At 44.9% G+C, this 6,114-nt stretch overlaps 1 pseudogene; it reads right to left on the bottom strand.

Annotated features, from left to right (window-relative positions):
• Positions 1-5,975, bottom strand: part of LOC139025046 (phospholipid-transporting ATPase VB-like) — a 32,307-nt pseudogene extending 26,332 nt beyond the window's left edge.
• Positions 5,976-6,114: the final 139 nt, after the last annotated feature.

Below are 6,114 nucleotides of genomic sequence, written 5' to 3'. Positions count from 1 at the left end.
TTTCTTTACAGTTCCCATTGTTTCTTTACAGTTCCCATTGTTTGTTTACAGTTCCCATTGTTTCTTTACAGTTCCCATTGTTTCTTTACAGTTCCAATTGTTTCTTTACGCTTCCAGTTGTTTGTTTACAGTTCCCCAGTGGTGTAATGTACCTAAGTAAAAATACTTTAAAGTACTACTTAAGCCGTTTTTTGTGATATCTGTACTTAACTTGAGTATTTATATTTTTGACAACTTATACTTTCACTCCACTACATTCCTAAAGAGAAATATGTACTTTTTACTCCATACATTTACCCTGACACCCAAATCTACTCGTTACATTTTGAATGCTTAGCAGGTCAGAAAATGGTCTAATTCCCGCACTTCTCAAGAGAACATCCCATGTCATCTCTACTGCCCCTGATCTGGCAGACTCACTAAACACAAATGCTTCATTTGTAAATGATGTCTGAGTGTTGGAGTGTGATCCTGGCTGTCCGTAGATGAAAACGTTTTTAAAATTGTGCCGTCTGGTTTGCCTAATATAAGGAATTTATACTTATTCATACATTTACTTTTGATCCTTAAGTACATTTTAAAACCAAATGCTTTTACTCAAGTAGTATTTTACTGGGTGACTTTCACTTTTACTTGAGTCATTTTCTATTAAGGTATCTTTACTTTTACTCAAGTATGAGATTGTAATACTTTTACACCACTGCAGTTCCCATTGTTTGTTTACAGTTCCCATTGTTTGTTTACAGTTCCCATTGTTTGTTTGCAGTTCCCATTGTTTGTTTACAGTTCCCATTGTTTGTTTGCAGTTCCCATTGTTTGTTTACAGTTCCCATTGTTTGTTTACAGTTCCCATTGTTTCTTTACAATTCCCATTGTTTCTTTACCATTCTCGTTGTGTGCATACTCGGTTCCCATGACGGTGCATCTTCTGAACACCATCTTGTTCTCTGTGAGGGTACCAGAAGACGTACTGAATCTGTCCCAGGTCCTCAGTGATGTTGAGGGTTCTACACTGGACTCCGCTGTCTGTCTCTTCATCATACAGGTCAATGTTGTTAGTGATGAAGAACACCTGACCCGCCTTCACTATTTCAATGGATACGTACAAGGAGATGGGAATCAGGATCTGGAGGAGAAGGAAGAGAGGAGGGAGGAAGAGAAGGAAGAGAGGAAAAGAGGAGGGAGAGAGGGAAGGAAGGAAGGAAGGAAGGAAGGAAGGAGGAAGGAAGAAGGAAGGAAGAAGAAGGAAGAAGGAAGGAAGGAAGGAGAATGAAGGAAGGAAGAAGGAAGGAAGGAAGAAGGAAGGAAGGAAGAAGGAAGGAAGGGAGAAAAAGGTGATGGTTGTCCAACAGTCACAGTCAGAGTGCACACTCAAACTCACACACACACAAATGCTTTATGGCTGTTCACCGATCATGAGTTTCTCCCACAACAATCACATACAACACATACTCTCTCTACCCTGCAGTAGTAGATCATCATGAAGAACATGTAGAACTAACAGAGGGGCGGTTCCAGATGACCATGGCTGTCTGGTATCAGGAAGAGAGGCATGCTGGGAAACGACTCCAAGCCAGATGTCAATACTGTTTGGGAAGGAGAGGGAAAAGGAGGGAGGGAGAAAGGAGGAAGAAGGGGTTGAGAGAAGGAGTGAAAGGAAGTAAAGAGGAAGGACAGGATGAGTAAAAAGAGGTGAGAAACAGCAGAGAGGAAGAGGAAGGTAATACAGGAGGAAGAGGGAAGAAGAGGAGTAAGAACAGAGAGGAAGGAGGGTAAGAACAGGATGCAGAGGGGTAAAACAGGAGGAGAGAGGGTAAGACAGCAGAGAAGAAGTAAATAGGAGGAGAGGAGAGAGGAGAGCAGATGAAAGGAGAGAGGTAAAACAGGACGGAGAGCGAGGTAAGAACAGGAAGAAGAAGTAAGTAATGGGTAGAGGAGGAGAGGAGAGGAGGGTAAGAACAGAGATAGGAGGGAAGGGAGGTAAGAACAAAAGGAGCGGAGGTAAGAAAGAGGAGAGAGGGATAAGGAGGAGAAGGATAGAGTAAGAACCAGGAAAAAAAGAAAAAAAAAAAAAAAAGGAAAAAAAGAAAAGGGAGGTAAAGAAGAAACAGAGGAGAGGAGAGGTAGAAAGGGAAGGAGGAGAAGAGGAGGGTAAGAAAGGAGAGAGGAGGAGAGGAGTAGAACAGTAAGAGAGAGAGGAGGAAGAACAGGAGGAGAGGGGTAAGAAAGGAGGAGAGGAGGTAAGAACAGGGAAGGAGAAGAAGTAAAGATAGGAGGAGAGGAGAGGAGGGTAAGAGCAGGATGAAAGGAGAGGAGGGTAAGAACAGGAGGAGAGGAGGGTAAAGAACAGGAGGAGAAGAAGGTAAGGAATAGGAGGAAGGAGGGTAAAACAGGAGAGAGGAGGGTAAGAACAGGAGAGAGAGGGTGAGTATAGGAGGAGGAAGTAAGACCAGAGGAGAGGAGGGTAACAGGGAGGGAGGTAAGACAGGAGAGAGGAGAGGAGAGGAGGGTAAAAGAGGAGAGAGGAGAGAGGGTAAGATCAGGAAAGCGGAAGGAGGGTAAGAACAGAGAGGAGAGGGGGTAAGACAAGGGAGGAAAACAGGAGGAGAGAGGGTAAGAAAAGGAGAGAGGAGAGGTAATAACAGGAAGGAGAGAGGAGGGTAAGACAGGAGGAGAGGAGGGTAAGAACAGGAGGAGAGGAGGGTAGAAAGGAGGAGAAGGAGGTAAGAACAGTAGGAGAGGAGGGTAAGGAGGAGAGGAAAGGATTGTAAACAGAGTGAGAGGAGAGGAGGGTATGAGACAGCGAGGAGAGAGGGTAACGAGAGAGGAACGAGGGTAGATGAACAGGAGGAGAGGAGGGTAAAAGGACGAGAGGGAGGAAGGTAAGGAACAAGGAGAGGGAGGTATAACAAGCATAGAGGAGAGAGGGATAACAGAGGAGAAGAGGGTTTGAAACAGGATGAGAGGAGAGGAGGGTAAAGAACAGGAGGAGAGGAGAGGAGGGAATAACAGATAGAAGGAGGAATGAAGGAGGAGAGGATGATTGTAAAACAAGGAGAGAGAGGGAGGAGGTAAGAAGGAGGAGAGGAGGGTAATAACAGGAGGAGAGGAGAGGAGGGTAAGAACAGGAGGAAGGAGGGTATAACAGGAGGAAGAGGAGAGGAGGGTAACGAACAGAGAGGGAGGGTAAAAGAAGGAGAGAGGGTAAACAGGAGAGAGATTGGAATTGTAAAAAAGGATGACGAGGAGGGGAGGTAAGAACAGGAGGATAGGAAGGTAAGACGAGGAGAGGATTGGAATTGTAAAAAACAGGATGAGGAGAGGGAGGGTATGAACAGGAGGAGAGGAGAGGCAGAGGGGTAAAGAAAGAGGAGCAGGAGGGTATATAACAGGAGGAGAAGGAGGAGGAGGGTAAGAAGAGAGAGGAGGGTAATAACAGGGGAGAGGAGAGGAGGGTAAGAAACAGGAGAGCAGGAGGGTAAGAACAGGAGAGAGGAGGGTTAAGAACAGGAGGAGAGCGGGGTAAAGAACAGGAGGAGAGGAGAAGGGTAATAACAGGAGAGAGGAGAGGAGGTAAGAACAGGAGAGAGAGGAGGGTAAAAAACGAGGAGAGAAGAAGGGGGAGGGTAAGAACAGGAGGAGAAGGAGGGTAATAACAGGAGGAGAGGAGAGGAGGGTAAGCCAGGAGGAGAGGAGGGTAATAAACAGGCAGGGAAGGAGAAGGAGGTAGAACAGGAGAGAGGAGGGTAATAACAGAGGAGATCGAGAGGAAGGAGGGTATGACAGGAGAGAGGAGGTAATAAGGAGACGAGGACGGAGGGTATGACAAGGAGGAGAGGAGGGTATAACAGGAGGAGAGGAGAGCGAGCGGTTAGAAGAAACAGGAGGGAAGAGCAGGAAGAGGAGGGTATGCAAGAAAAGAGGGCTACGACGCGCTGGATTAATCACACTCCCCCGACTCAGAACAGGGGCTGTTTCTGTCATTTTCCTCCCTCCTTCCCCCTCTTCTTCTGTTCACTCTATATACTGATGGCCGGCCAATGACTGATGTTTAAATGTCTTCCTATAAAGGTCCATGGATTACAACATTAATCTTGGGAGCTGGACCTGATCAATGTTTACATTACTTTTTAGACTCTTAGAAAAAAAATGCAATCTTGAACCTTGCCATAGGAGAACCCTTTTGAAGAACCTTTTGGTTCTAGGTAGAAGAACCCTTTCGAGTTCCATGTAAAACCCTTCACGCAAAGAGGTTCTACATGGACACCAAATTAGTTCTACCAGGAACCAAAAAGGGTTCGCCGGTGGGGACAGCGTGTATAAAGGTCAATGGATTAGAATGTTAACCTTACGACCTGGTCCTGATCAATGTTTAAATGTCTTCCTATAAAGGTGGATGAGAACATTAACTGTGGCTAGTGAATGTGTTGTTCTGACCATGCCCTCCTTCCTTGCTCCTTGCCTGCCTTGCCTCTTCCACCCATCCGTGTGTTAATATGGACAGAAAAGAGCAGAAGCTTTTTGAGCTGTCCTATCAGGCCCAGTGTCTAGTTAACTAGTTATTAACCCTGGGATCTGTGTGTGTCCCAAATGGCACCCTATTCCCTACTTAGTCCACTAATTTTAGCCAGGGCCTATGGGGCTCTGGTCAAAAGTAGTGCACTATGTAGGGAATAAGGTACCATTTGGGACTTAACTTCTTTATACAGTGCATTGCTAGAAGATGCAGTTGTCTTGGCTATATCAGTACGTAGACCTATATGTTGATAGGGAAGGTGTATTAGTACAATATGATGTAGTAAGTGTATGGTAATTAATGTAGGGTAGGTTAACTTGACCTAGTTCTCCTATACGGCTTGGTATGGTTTACAAATACATTATCATCAGGTCTTTATGTAGGTGTGTATCCTTCAAATATTGTGTTACCGTGATTGTATGGTACTGGATTTGGGGTGAACTGTAGGTTCGACTTACCAAGCGCTCCTGTAAGGCATGAAGAGCACAATGACACAGAAGAGCACGTCCATGTCCATGTTGCGTTCCAGTCTGTATCTGGGTCTGTAGTTATTGAGCATATGGACTTGGTCTCACGGCCTGAAACAAGAGATGAGCAAAATGTTGTAGCAGTGCCAACTTGGCCAGCGGCGAGCCGCTACGTGGTCGTAAGCGGGTACGTGTTCACTCAGTTGTCTTTTCTGGTGTTCCAATTTAAAGACTCAAATGTTCCATTTGCTGGAAATTAAAGAACTTCATAAATGTAATAACTTAACCAGGAACGTAAAGATGTAACAGTAGAGCTCAGAGGTCAGAGGTCATATTCACCTGTGTACACCATGAACCCAGCTGCATGGTCTGTGTTTCTGACGGTACACCCTCTCAGCAGCAGACTGTCAATCCCAAAGCCCAACTTCCTGTTATCAGCCGTCTCTCTGCAGAGAGACGCAGAGTAGGGACCATTCTTTTACACTCACGTCTCATTAGGTATTCATTACCCCCTATATATTCTCCATGGGTGAGTCCTAAATGCCACCCAAAAGTAGTGCGTCCAAATGTAGGACACTGTAGTGTGTCCAAAAGTAGTGCACTACATAGGGAATAGGATGCAATTTTAGACGCACCCTATAATGAATTCTCTCCCTTTATGGCTTAACTGGACTGGAGAGTGGACATAGGAGCTGCTATAAAAGCTATGGGGCTCTAAGAACGTCGATGAGAAGCTGCTAGAGCCGTAAAGTAATGGTTATTTTTAGAGCATCAGGAGAGATACAGTAAAAGGGAAGTTCATCCATTTAGCTTGGCTTTATTCATACACAACATGACTGGTTTGGTTGGACTCTTTGGAAACAGTATAATTGTGTTGTTGCTGCTGTTGTTGTTACTGATACTCACATGTAACCTTTGAAATGATTGAGGTTGTCGTTGGGTTTTTCAACGACTACTGTGCTGTTGAAGTGTTGCGGCTTAAAGGGAAAACCCTGAAAAGAAAAATACACACATTCAAACTGTTTAGGAAGAAGGCAGGAAGGACAGTTTCCCAGAACTGGAATGTTGGTTGTCAAAACGGTGAGGCCTTTCATAATAAAACAGTGAGGCCTTTCATAATAAAACAGTGAG

This window comes from Salvelinus sp. IW2-2015, unplaced genomic scaffold, assembly GCF_002910315.2.
Source record: "Salvelinus sp. IW2-2015 unplaced genomic scaffold, ASM291031v2 Un_scaffold2182, whole genome shotgun sequence".
Lineage (NCBI taxonomy): Eukaryota > Metazoa > Chordata > Actinopteri > Salmoniformes > Salmonidae > Salvelinus > Salvelinus sp. IW2-2015.
The sequence above is the reverse complement of the archived record's forward strand: the minus strand, read 5'-3'. Positions and strand labels throughout refer to the sequence as shown.